Source organism: Rhinoderma darwinii, chromosome 1, assembly GCF_050947455.1.
Source record: "Rhinoderma darwinii isolate aRhiDar2 chromosome 1, aRhiDar2.hap1, whole genome shotgun sequence".
Classification (NCBI taxonomy): domain Eukaryota; kingdom Metazoa; phylum Chordata; class Amphibia; order Anura; family Rhinodermatidae; genus Rhinoderma; species Rhinoderma darwinii.
This window is the reverse complement of record NC_134687.1, coordinates 372,473,780-372,486,360: the sequence shown is the minus strand read 5'-3', so window position 1 is coordinate 372,486,360 and position 12,581 is coordinate 372,473,780. Positions and strand designations below refer to the sequence as shown.

The 12,581-nt window shown below is 33.2% G+C and overlaps 13 non-coding genes across 13 annotated transcripts; all 13 read right to left on the bottom strand.

The window, feature by feature from the left end:
• Positions 1 to 438: 438 nt before the first annotated feature.
• Positions 439 to 511, bottom strand: TRNAT-UGU (transfer RNA threonine (anticodon UGU)). The gene has a single exon. It is a non-coding gene; the product is annotated as a tRNA-Thr (tRNA).
• An 864-nt stretch (positions 512 to 1,375) lies between these two features.
• Positions 1,376 to 1,448, bottom strand: TRNAT-UGU (transfer RNA threonine (anticodon UGU)). The gene has a single exon. It is a non-coding gene; the product is annotated as a tRNA-Thr (tRNA).
• An 864-nt stretch (positions 1,449 to 2,312) lies between these two features.
• On the bottom strand, positions 2,313 to 2,385 carry TRNAT-UGU (transfer RNA threonine (anticodon UGU)). The gene has a single exon. It is a non-coding gene; the product is annotated as a tRNA-Thr (tRNA).
• Positions 2,386 to 3,249: 864 nt separating this feature from the next.
• Positions 3,250 to 3,322, bottom strand: TRNAT-UGU (transfer RNA threonine (anticodon UGU)). Its single transcript has one exon. It is a non-coding gene; the product is annotated as a tRNA-Thr (tRNA).
• Positions 3,323 to 4,186: 864 nt separating this feature from the next.
• TRNAT-UGU (transfer RNA threonine (anticodon UGU)) lies at positions 4,187 to 4,259 on the bottom strand. The gene has a single exon. It is a non-coding gene; the product is annotated as a tRNA-Thr (tRNA).
• Positions 4,260 to 5,123: 864 nt separating this feature from the next.
• TRNAT-UGU (transfer RNA threonine (anticodon UGU)) lies at positions 5,124 to 5,196 on the bottom strand. The gene has a single exon. It is a non-coding gene; the product is annotated as a tRNA-Thr (tRNA).
• Positions 5,197 to 6,060: 864 nt separating this feature from the next.
• On the bottom strand, positions 6,061 to 6,133 carry TRNAT-UGU (transfer RNA threonine (anticodon UGU)). The gene has a single exon. It is a non-coding gene; the product is annotated as a tRNA-Thr (tRNA).
• An 864-nt stretch (positions 6,134 to 6,997) lies between these two features.
• On the bottom strand, positions 6,998 to 7,070 carry TRNAT-UGU (transfer RNA threonine (anticodon UGU)). The gene has a single exon. It is a non-coding gene; the product is annotated as a tRNA-Thr (tRNA).
• An 848-nt stretch (positions 7,071 to 7,918) lies between these two features.
• Positions 7,919 to 7,991, bottom strand: TRNAT-UGU (transfer RNA threonine (anticodon UGU)). The gene has a single exon. It is a non-coding gene; the product is annotated as a tRNA-Thr (tRNA).
• An 864-nt stretch (positions 7,992 to 8,855) lies between these two features.
• TRNAT-UGU (transfer RNA threonine (anticodon UGU)) lies at positions 8,856 to 8,928 on the bottom strand. The gene has a single exon. It is a non-coding gene; the product is annotated as a tRNA-Thr (tRNA).
• An 864-nt stretch (positions 8,929 to 9,792) lies between these two features.
• TRNAT-UGU (transfer RNA threonine (anticodon UGU)) lies at positions 9,793 to 9,865 on the bottom strand. The gene has a single exon. It is a non-coding gene; the product is annotated as a tRNA-Thr (tRNA).
• Positions 9,866 to 10,729: 864 nt separating this feature from the next.
• TRNAT-UGU (transfer RNA threonine (anticodon UGU)) lies at positions 10,730 to 10,802 on the bottom strand. The gene has a single exon. It is a non-coding gene; the product is annotated as a tRNA-Thr (tRNA).
• An 864-nt stretch (positions 10,803 to 11,666) lies between these two features.
• TRNAT-UGU (transfer RNA threonine (anticodon UGU)) lies at positions 11,667 to 11,739 on the bottom strand. The gene has a single exon. It is a non-coding gene; the product is annotated as a tRNA-Thr (tRNA).
• Positions 11,740 to 12,581: the final 842 nt, after the last annotated feature.

Here is a 12,581-nt window from a genome sequence, read left to right as displayed (position 1 = left end):
GGGAACAGAATGAGGAACAGAATTGTCCATCATGAATTCCTAAAAATTTTTATGTTTTACATTAAGGTATCAGAAACATGCTTCAGAAACATAGAAACAAATCAAACTTTTAGACAGTTTGGAAATCACAACTGAATGAATTGATGTGTTTGGGGAACAGAATGAGGAACAGAATTCTCCATCATGAATTCCTAAAAAATATTACGAGCAGAGGCAAGATTTTTTTCCAAATTTTTCCATGGGAGATCAAACATGCATAATTTCCTGTTTAAAACTTTTTTTAAATGTTAACGTTGGACATATACAATGGATTGAATGAAACAATGATGTCTGAATATTTTCAGTTTAGGCCAAGCAATTATCTGAAAGGAAATGACATCTTAGTATTTTCTGTGATGAAGAAATTATCTTATTAGATACTCTAGGCACAAACAACAAAGGCCCCAGTGAGAATTGAACTCACGACCCCTGGTTTACAAGACCAGTGCTCTAACCACTGAGCTATGAAGCCAACATATCTGCTAATGCAACGTCGTGGGTTTTATTCGAAATCACCCAAGTCGTATACTTCCATTATCCTATAGTTGGTCTTACAAAGGAGAAGCATGACAAAATAACAGTTTAAAAACATAACTCCAGAACTAGCTGCAAATTTATTGGTTTATTTGCAGAAAAATGAAAGAGCTGCTCTTACAAATGAGAAGCCTGAAAAAAGTGTAAAACTCTAATTCTAGAACTGGCTGCTTATTTATTAGTAGATTGGCACAAAATTTAAATAGGTTTTTAGTGGATTGGAGAGAAACAGAATTGTCCATCATGAATTCCTAAAAAACGTTATGATTTACATTAAGGTATCAGAAACATGCTTCAGAAACAAAGAAACAATTCAAACTTTTAGACAGTTTGGAAATCACAACTGAATGAATTGATGTGTTTGGGGAACAGAATGAGGAACAGAATTGTCCATCATGATTTCCTAAAAAATTTTATGTTTTACATTAAGGTATCAGAAACATGCTTCAGAAACATAGAAACAAATCAAACTTTTAGACAGTTTGGAAATCACAACTGAATGAATTGATTTGTTTGGGGAACAGAATGAGGAACAGAATTCTCCATCATGAATTCCTAAAAAATATTACGAGCAGAGGCAAGATTTTTTTCCAAATTTTTCCATGGGAGATCAAACATGCATAATTTCCTGTTTAAAACTTTTTTTAAATGTTAACGTTGGACATATACAATGGATTGAATGAAACAATGATGTCTGAATATTTTCAGTTTAGGCCAAGCAATTATCTGAAAGGAAATGACATCTTAGTATTTTCTGTGATGAAGAAATTATCTTATTAGATACTCTAGGCACAAACAATAAAGGCCCCAGTGAGAATTGAACTCACGACCCCTGGTTTACAAGACCAGTGCTCTAACCACTGAGCTATGAAGCCAACATATCTGCTAATGCAACGTCGTGGGTTTTATTCGAAATCACCCAAGTCGTAAACTTCCATTATCCTATAGTTGGTCTTACAAAGGAGAAGCATGACAAAATAACAGTTTAAAAACATAACTCCAGAACTAGCTGCGAATTTATTGGTTTATTTGCAGAAAAATGAAAGAGCTGCTCTTACAAATGAGAAGCCTGAAAAAAGTGTAAAACTCTAATTCTAGAACTGGCTGCTTATTTATTAGTAGATTGGCACAAAATTTAAATAGGTTTTTAGTGGATTGGAGAGAAACAGAATTGTCCATCATGAATTCCTAAAAAACGTTATGATTTACATTAAGGTATCAGAAACATGCTTCAGAAACAAAGAAACAATTCAAACTTTTAGACAGTTTGGAAATCACAACTGAATGAATTGATGTGTTTGGGGAACAGAATGAGGAACAGAATTGTCCATCATGAATTCCTAAAAATTTTTATGTTTTACATTAAGGTATCAGAAACATGCTTCAGAAACATAGAAACAAATCAAACTTTTAGACAGTTTGGAAATCACAACTGAATGAATTGATGTGTTTGGGGAACAGAATGAGGAACAGAATTCTCCATCATGAATTCCTAAAAAATATTACGAGCAGAGGCAAGATTTTTTTCCAAATTTTTCCATGGGAGATCAAACATGCATAATTTCCTGTTTAAAACTTTTTTTAAATGTTAACGTTGGACATATACAATGGATTGAATGAAACAATGATGTCTGAATATTTTCAGTTTAGGCCAAGCAATTATCTGAAAGGAAATGACATCTTAGTATTTTCTGTGATGAAGAAATTATCTTATTAGATACTCTAGGCACAAACAATAAAGGCCCCAGTGAGAATTGAACTCACGACCCCTGGTTTACAAGACCAGTGCTCTAACCACTGAGCTATGAAGCCAACATATCTGCTAATGCAACGTCGTGGGTTTTATTCGAAATCACCCAAGTCGTATACTTCCATTATCCTATAGTTGGTCTTACAAAGGAGAAGCATGACAAAATAACAGTTTAAAAACATAACTCCAGAACTAGCTGCAAATTTATTGGTTTATTTGCAGAAAAATGAAAGAGCTGCTCTTACAAATGAGAAGCCTGAAAAAAGTGTAAAACTCTAATTCTAGAACTGGCTGCTTATTTATTAGTAGATTGGCACAAAATTTAAATAGGTTTTTAGTGGATTGGAGAGAAACAGAATTGTCCATCATGAATTCCTAAAAAACGTTATGATTTACATTAAGGTATCAGAAACATGCTTCAGAAACAAAGAAACAATTCAAACTTTTAGACAGTTTGGAAATCACAACTGAATGAATTGATGTGTTTGGGGAACAGAATGAGGAACAGAATTGTCCATCATGATTTCCTAAAAAATTTTATGTTTTACATTAAGGTATCAGAAACATGCTTCAGAAACATAGAAACAAATCAAACTTTTAGACAGTTTGGAAATCACAACTGAATGAATTGATTTGTTTGGGGAACAGAATGAGGAACAGAATTCTCCATCATGAATTCCTAAAAAATATTACGAGCAGAGGCAAGATTTTTTTCCAAATTTTTCCATGGGAGATCAAACATGCATAATTTCCTGTTTAAAACTTTTTTTAAATGTTAACGTTGGACATATACAATGGATTGAATGAAACAATGATGTCTGAATATTTTCAGTTTAGGCCAAGCAATTATCTGAAAGGAAATGACATCTTAGTATTTTCTGTGATGAAGAAATTATCTTATTAGATACTCTAGGCACAAACAATAAAGGCCCCAGTGAGAATTGAACTCACGACCCCTGGTTTACAAGACCAGTGCTCTAACCACTGAGCTATGAAGCCAACATATCTGCTAATGCAACGTCGTGGGTTTTATTCGAAATCACCCAAGTCGTATACTTCCATTATCCTATAGTTGGTCTTACAAAGGAGAAGCATGACAAAATAACAGTTTAAAAACATAACTCCAGAACTAGCTGCAAATTTATTGGTTTATTTGCAGAAAAATGAAAGAGCTGCTCTTACAAATGAGAAGCCTGAAAAAAGTGTAAAACTCTAATTCTAGAACTGGCTGCTTATTTATTAGTAGATTGGCACAAAATTTAAATAGGTTTTTAGTGGATTGGAGAGAAACAGAATTGTCCATCATGAATTCCTAAAAAACGTTATGATTTACATTAAGGTATCAGAAACATGCTTCAGAAACAAAGAAACAATTCAAACTTTTAGACAGTTTGGAAATCACAACTGAATGAATTGATGTGTTTGGGGAACAGAATGAGGAACAGAATTGTCCATCATGATTTCCTAAAAAATTTTATGTTTTACATTAAGGTATCAGAAACATGCTTCAGAAACATAGAAACAAATCAAACTTTTAGACAGTTTGGAAATCACAACTGAATGAATTGATTTGTTTGGGGAACAGAATGAGGAACAGAATTCTCCATCATGAATTCCTAAAAAATATTACGAGCAGAGGCAAGATTTTTTTCCAAATTTTTCCATGGGAGATCAAACATGCATAATTTCCTGTTTAAAACTTTTTTTAAATGTTAACGTTGGACATATACAATGGATTGAATGAAACAATGATGTCTGAATATTTTCAGTTTAGGCCAAGCAATTATCTGAAAGGAAATGACATCTTAGTATTTTCTGTGATGAAGAAATTATCTTATTAGATACTCTAGGCACAAACAATAAAGGCCCCAGTGAGAATTGAACTCACGACCCCTGGTTTACAAGACCAGTGCTCTAACCACTGAGCTATGAAGCCAACATATCTGCTAATGCAACGTCGTGGGTTTTATTCGAAATCACCCAAGTCGTAAACTTCCATTATCCTATAGTTGGTCTTACAAAGGAGAAGCATGACAAAATAACAGTTTAAAAACATAACTCCAGAACTAGCTGCGAATTTATTGGTTTATTTGCAGAAAAATGAAAGAGCTGCTCTTACAAATGAGAAGCCTGAAAAAAGTGTAAAACTCTAATTCTAGAACTGGCTGCTTATTTATTAGTAGATTGGCACAAAATTTAAATAGGTTTTTAGTGGATTGGAGAGAAACAGAATTGTCCATCATGAATTCCTAAAAAACGTTATGATTTACATTAAGGTATCAGAAACATGCTTCAGAAACAAAGAAACAATTCAAACTTTTAGACAGTTTGGAAATCACAACTGAATGAATTGATGTGTTTGGGGAACAGAATGAGGAACAGAATTGTCCATCATGATTTCCTAAAAAATTTTATGTTTTACATTAAGGTATCAGAAACATGCTTCAGAAACATAGAAACAAATCAAACTTTTAGACAGTTTGGAAATCACAACTGAATGAATTGATTTGTTTGGGGAACAGAATGAGGAACAGAATTCTCCATCATGAATTCCTAAAAAATATTACGAGCAGAGGCAAGATTTTTTTCCAAATTTTTCCATGGGAGATCAAACATGCATAATTTCCTGTTTAAAACTTTTTTTAAATGTTAACGTTGGACATATACAATGGATTGAATGAAACAATGATGTCTGAATATTTTCAGTTTAGGCCAAGCAATTATCTGAAAGGAAATGACATCTTAGTATTTTCTGTGATGAAGATATTATCTTATTAGATACTCTAGGCACAAACAATAAAGGCCCCAGTGAGAATTGAACTCACGACCCCTGGTTTACAAGACCAGTGCTCTAACCACTGAGCTATGAAGCCAACATATCTGCTAATGCAACGTCGTGGGTTTTATTCGAAATCACCCAAGTCGTATACTTCCATTATCCTATAGTTGGTCTTACAAAGGAGAAGCATGACAAAATAACAGTTTAAAAACATAACTCCAGAACTAGCTGCGAATTTATTGGTTTATTTGCAGAAAAATGAAAGAGCTGCTCTTACAAATGAGAAGCCTGAAAAAAGTGTAAAACTCTAATTCTAGAACTGGCTGCTTATTTATTAGTAGATTGGCACAAAATTTAAATAGGTTTTTAGTGGATTGGAGAGAAACAGAATTGTCCATCATGAATTCCTAAAAAACGTTATGATTTACATTAAGGTATCAGAAACATGCTTCAGAAACAAAGAAACAATTCAAACTTTTAGACAGTTTGGAAATCACAACTGAATGAATTGATGTGTTTGGGGAACAGAATGAGGAACAGAATTGTCCATCATGATTTCCTAAAAAATTTTATGTTTTACATTAAGGTATCAGAAACATGCTTCAGAAACATAGAAACAAATCAAACTTTTAGACAGTTTGGAAATCACAACTGAATGAATTGATTTGTTTGGGGAACAGAATGAGGAACAGAATTCTCCATCATGAATTCCTAAAAAATATTACGAGCAGAGGCAAGATTTTTTTCCAAATTTTTCCATGGGAGATCAAACATGCATAATTTCCTGTTTAAAACTTTTTTTAAATGTTAACGTTGGACATATACAATGGATTGAATGAAACAATGATGTCTGAATATTTTCAGTTTAGGCCAAGCAATTATCTGAAAGGCAATGACATCTTAGTATTTTCTGTGATGAAGAAATTATCTTATTAGATACTCTAGGCACAAACTATAAAGGCCCCGGTGAGAATTGAACTCACGACCCCTGGTTTACAAGACCAGTGCTCTAACCACTGAGCTATGAAGCCAACATATCTGCTAATGCAACGTCGTGGGTTTTATTCGAAATCACCCAAGTCGTATACTTCCATTATCCTATAGTTGGTCTTACAAAGGAGAAGCATGACAAAATAACAGTTTAAAAACATAACTCCAGAACTAGCTGCGAATTTATTGGTTTATTTGCAGAAAAATGAAAGAGCTGCTCTTACAAATGAGAAGCCTGAAAAAAGTGTAAAACTCTAATTCTAGAACTGGCTGCTTATTTATTAGTAGATTGGCACAAAATTTAAATAGGTTTTTAGTGGATTGGAGAGAAACAGAATTGTCCATCATGAATTCCTAAAAAACGTTATGATTTACATTAAGGTATCAGAAACATGCTTCAGAAACAAAGAAACAATTCAAACTTTTAGACAGTTTGGAAATCACAACTGAATGAATTGATGTGTTTGGGGAACAGAATGAGGAACAGAATTGTCCATCATGATTTCCTAAAAAATTTTATGTTTTACATTAAGGTATCAGAAACATGCTTCAGAAACATAGAAACAAATCAAACTTTTAGACAGTTTGGAAATCACAACTGAATGAATTGATTTGTTTGGGGAACAGAATGAGGAACAGAATTCTCCATCATGAATTCCTAAAAAATATTACGAGCAGAGGCAAGATTTTTTTCCAAATTTTTCCATGGGAGATCAAACATGCATAATTTCCTGTTTAAAACTTTTTTTAAATGTTAACGTTGGACATATACAATGGATTGAATGAAACAATGATGTCTGAATATTTTCAGTTTAGGCCAAGCAATTATCTGAAAGGAAATGACATCTTAGTATTTTCTGTGATGAAGAAATTATCTTATTAGATACTCTAGGCACAAACAATAAAGGCCCCAGTGAGAATTGAACTCACGACCCCTGGTTTACAAGACCAGTGCTCTAACCACTGAGCTATGAAGCCAACATATCTGCTAATGCAACGTCGTGGGTTTTATTCGAAATCACCCAAGTCGTAAACTTCCATTATCAAAGGAGAAGCATGACAAAATAACAGTTTAAAAACATAACTCCAGAACTAGCTGCGAATTTATTGGTTTATTTGCAGAAAAATGAAAGAGCTGCTCTTACAAATGAGAAGCCTGAAAAAAGTGTAAAACTCTAATTCTAGAACTGGCTGCTTATTTATTAGTAGATTGGCACAAAATTTAAATAGGTTTTTAGTGGATTGGAGAGAAACAGAATTGTCCATCATGAATTCCTAAAAAACGTTATGATTTACATTAAGGTATCAGAAACATGCTTCAGAAACAAAGAAACAATTCAAACTTTTAGACAGTTTGGAAATCACAACTGAATGAATTGATGTGTTTGGGGAACAGAATGAGGAACAGAATTGTCCATCATGAATTCCTAAAAAATTTTATGTTTTACATTAAGGTATCAGAAACATGCTTCAGAAACATAGAAACAAATCAAACTTTTAGACAGTTTGGAAATCACAACTGAATGAATTGATGTGTTTGGGGAACAGAATGAGGAACAGAATTCTCCATCATGAATTCCTAAAAAATATTACGAGCAGAGGCAAGATTTTTTTCCAAATTTTTCCATGGGAGATCAAACATGCATAATTTCCTGTTTAAAACTTTTTTTAAATGTTAACGTTGGACATATACAATGGATTGAATGAAACAATGATGTCTGAATATTTTCAGTTTAGGCCAAGCAATTATCTGAAAGGAAATGACATCTTAGTATTTTCTGTGATGAAGAAATTATCTTATTAGATACTCTAGGCACAAACAATAAAGGCCCCAGTGAGAATTGAACTCACGACCCCTGGTTTACAAGACCAGTGCTCTAACCACTGAGCTATGAAGCCAACATATCTGCTAATGCAACGTCGTGGGTTTTATTCGAAATCACCCAAGTCGTAAACTTCCATTATCCTATAGTTGGTCTTACAAAGGAGAAGCATGACAAAATAACAGTTTAAAAACATAACTCCAGAACTAGCTGCGAATTTATTGGTTTATTTGCAGAAAAATGAAAGAGCTGCTCTTACAAATGAGAAGCCTGAAAAAAGTGTAAAACTCTAATTCTAGAACTGGCTGCTTATTTATTAGTAGATTGGCACAAAATTTAAATAGGTTTTTAGTGGATTGGAGAGAAACAGAATTGTCCATCATGAATTCCTAAAAAACGTTATGATTTACATTAAGGTATCAGAAACATGCTTCAGAAACAAAGAAACAATTCAAACTTTTAGACAGTTTGGAAATCACAACTGAATGAATTGATGTGTTTGGGGAACAGAATGAGGAACAGAATTGTCCATCATGAATTCCTAAAAAATTTTATGTTTTACATTAAGGTATCAGAAACATGCTTCAGAAACATAGAAACAAATCAAACTTTTAGACAGTTTGGAAATCACAACTGAATGAATTGATGTGTTTGGGGAACAGAATGAGGAACAGAATTCTCCATCATGAATTCCTAAAAAATATTACGAGCAGAGGCAAGATTTTTTTCCAAATTTTTCCATGGGAGATCAAACATGCATAATTTCCTGTTTAAAACTTTTTTTAAATGTTAACGTTGGACATATACAATGGATTGAATGAAACAATGATGTCTGAATATTTTCAGTTTAGGCCAAGCAATTATCTGAAAGGAAATGACATCTTAGTATTTTCTGTGATGAAGAAATTATCTTATTAGATACTCTAGGCACAAACAATAAAGGCCCCAGTGAGAATTGAACTCACGACCCCTGGTTTACAAGACCAGTGCTCTAACCACTGAGCTATGAAGCCAACATATCTGCTAATGCAACGTCGTGGGTTTTATTCGAAATCACCCAAGTCGTATACTTCCATTATCCTATAGTTGGTCTTACAAAGGAGAAGCATGACAAAATAACAGTTTAAAAACATAACTCCAGAACTAGCTGCGAATTTATTGGTTTATTTGCAGAAAAATGAAAGAGCTGCTCTTACAAATGAGAAGCCTGAAAAAAGTGTAAAACTCTAATTCTAGAACTGGCTGCTTATTTATTAGTAGATTGGCACAAAATTGAAATAGGTTTTTAGTGGATTGGAGAGAAACAGAATTGTCCATCATGAATTCCTAAAAAACTTTATGATTTACATTAAGGTATCAGAAACATGCTTCAGAAACAAAGAAACAATTCAAACTTTTAGACAGTTTGGAAATCACAACTGAATGAATTGATGTGTTTGGGGAACAGAATGAGGAACAGAATTGTCCATCATGAATTCCTAAAAAATTTTATGTTTTACATTAAGGTATCAGAAACATGCTTCAGAAACATAGAAACAAATCAAACTTTTAGACAGTTTGGAAATCACAACTGAATGAATTGATGTGTTTGGGGAACAGAATGAGGAACAGAATTCTCCATCATGAATTCCTAAAAAATATTACGAGCAGAGGCAAGATTTTTTTCCAAATTTTTCCATGGGAGATCAAACATGCATAATTTCCTGTTTAAAACTTTTTTTAAATGTTAACGTTGGACATATACAATGGATTGAATGAAACAATGATGTCTGAATATTTTCAGTTTAGGCCAAGCAATTATCTGAAAGGAAATGACATCTTAGTATTTTCTGTGATGAAGAAATTATCTTATTAGATACTCTAGGCACAAACAATAAAGGCCCCAGTGAGAATTGAACTCACGACCCCTGGTTTACAAGACCAGTGCTCTAACCACTGAGCTATGAAGCCAACATATCTGCTGATGCAACGTCGTGGGTTTTATTCGAAATCACCCAAGTCGTATACTTCCATTATCCTATAGTTGGTCTTACAAAGGAGAAGCATGACAAAATAACAGTTTAAAAACATAACTCCAGAACTAGCTGCGAATTTATTGGTTTATTTGCAGAAAAATGAAAGAGCTGCTCTTACAAATGAGAAGCCTGAAAAAAGTGTAAAACTCTAATTCTAGAACTGGCTGCTTATTTATTAGTAGATTGGCACAAAATTTAAATAGGTTTTTAGTGGATTGGAGAGAAACAGAATTGTCCATCATGAATTCCTAAAAAACGTTATGATTTACATTAAGGTATCAGAAACATGCTTCAGAAACAAAGAAACAATTCAAACTTTTAGACAGTTTGGAAATCACAACTGAATGAATTGATGTGTTTGGGGAACAGAATGAGGAACAGAATTGTCCATCATGAATTCCTAAAAAATGTTATGTTTTACATTAAGGTATCAGAAACATGCTTCAGAAACATAGAAACAAATCAAACTTTTAGACAGTTTGGAAATCACAACTGAATGAATTGATGTGTTTGGGGAACAGAATGAGGAACAGAATTCTCCATCATGAATTCCTAAAAAATATTACGAGCAGAGGCAAGATTTTTTTCCAAATTTTTCTATGGGAGATCAAACATGCATAATTTCCTGTTTAAAACTTTTTTTAAATGTTAACGTTGGACATATACAATGGATTGAATGAAACAATGATGTCTGAATATTTTCAGTTTAGGCCAAGCAATTATCTGAAAGGAAATGACATCTTAGTATTTTCTGTGATGAAGAAATTATCTTATTAGATACTCTAGGCACAAACAATAAAGGCCCCAGTGAGAATTGAACTCACGACCCCTGGTTTACAAGACCAGTGCTCTAACCACTGAGCTATGAAGCCAACATATCTGCTAATGCAACGTCGTGGGTTTTATTCGAAATCACCCAAGTCGTATACTTCCATTATCCTATAGTTGGTCTTACAAAGGAGAAGCATGACAAAATAACAGTTTAAAAACATAACTCCAGAACTAGCTGCGAATTTATTGGTTTATTTGCAGAAAAATGAAAGAGCTGCTCTTACAAATGAGAAGCCTGAAAAAAGTGTAAAACTCTAATTCTAGAACTGGCTGCTTATTTATTAGTAGATTGGCACAAAATTTAAATAGGTTTTTAGTGGATTGGAGAGAAACAGAATTGTCCATCATGAATTCCTAAAAAACTTTATGATTTACATTAAGGTATCAGAAACATGCTTCAGAAACAAAGAAACAATTCAAACTTTTAGACAGTTTGGAAATCACAACTGAATGAATTGATGTGTTTGGGGAACAGAATGAGGAACAGAATTGTCCATCATGAATTCCTAAAAAATGTTATGTTTTACATTAAGGTATCAGAAACATGCTTCAGAAACATAGAAACAAATCAAACTTTTAGACAGTTTGGAAATCACAACTGAATGAATTGATGTGTTTGGGGAACAGAATGAGGAACAGAATTCTCCATCATGAATTCCTAAAAAATATTACGAGCAGAGGCAAGATTTTTTTCCAAATTTTTCTATGGGAGATCAAACATGCATAATTTCCTGTTTAAAACTTTTTTTAAATGTTAACGTTGGACATATACAATGGATTGAATGAAACAATGATGTCTGAATATTTTCAGTTTAGGCCAAGCAATTATCTGAAAGGAAATGACATCTTAGTATTTTCTGTGATGAAGAAATTATCTTATTAGATACTCTAGGCACAAACAATAAAGGCCCCAGTGAGAATTGAACTCACGACCCCTGGTTTACAAGACCAGTGCTCTAACCACTGAGCTATGAAGCCAACATATCTGCTAATGCAACGTCGTGGGTTTTATTCGAAATCACCCAAGTCGTAAACTTCCATTATCCTATAGTTGGTCTTACAAAGGAGAAGCATGACAAAATAACAGTTTAAAAACATAACTCCAGAACTAGCTGCGAATTTATTGGTTTATTTGCAGAAAAATGAAAGAGCTGCTCTTACAAATGAGAAGCCTGAAAAAAGTGTAAAACTCTAATTCTAGAACTGGCTGCTTATTTATTAGTAGATTGGCACAAAATTTAAATAGGTTTTTAGTGGATTGGAGAGAAACAGAATTGTCCATCATGAATTCCTAAAAAACTTTATGATTTACATTAAGGTATCAGAAACATGCTTCAGAAACAAAGAAACAATTCAAACTTTTAGACAGTTTGGAAATCACAACTGAATGAATTGATGTGTTTGGGGAACAGAATGAGGAACAGAATTGTCCATCATGAATTCCTAAAAAATTTTATGTTTTACATTAAGGTATCAGAAACATGCTTCAGAAACATAGAAACAAATCAAACTTTTAGACAGTTTGGAAATCACAACTGAATGAATTGATGTGTTTGGGGAACAGAATGAGGAACAGAATTCTCCATCATGAATTCCTAAAAAATATTACGAGCAGAGGCAAGATTTTTTTCCAAATTTTTCCATGGGAGATCAAACATGCATAATTTCCTGTTTAAAACTTTTTTTAAATGTTAACGTTGGACATATACAATGGATTGAATGAAACAATGATGTCTGAATATTTTCAGTTTAGGCCAAGCAATTATCTGAAAGGAAATGACATCTTAGTATTTTCTGTGATGAAGAAATTATCTTATTAG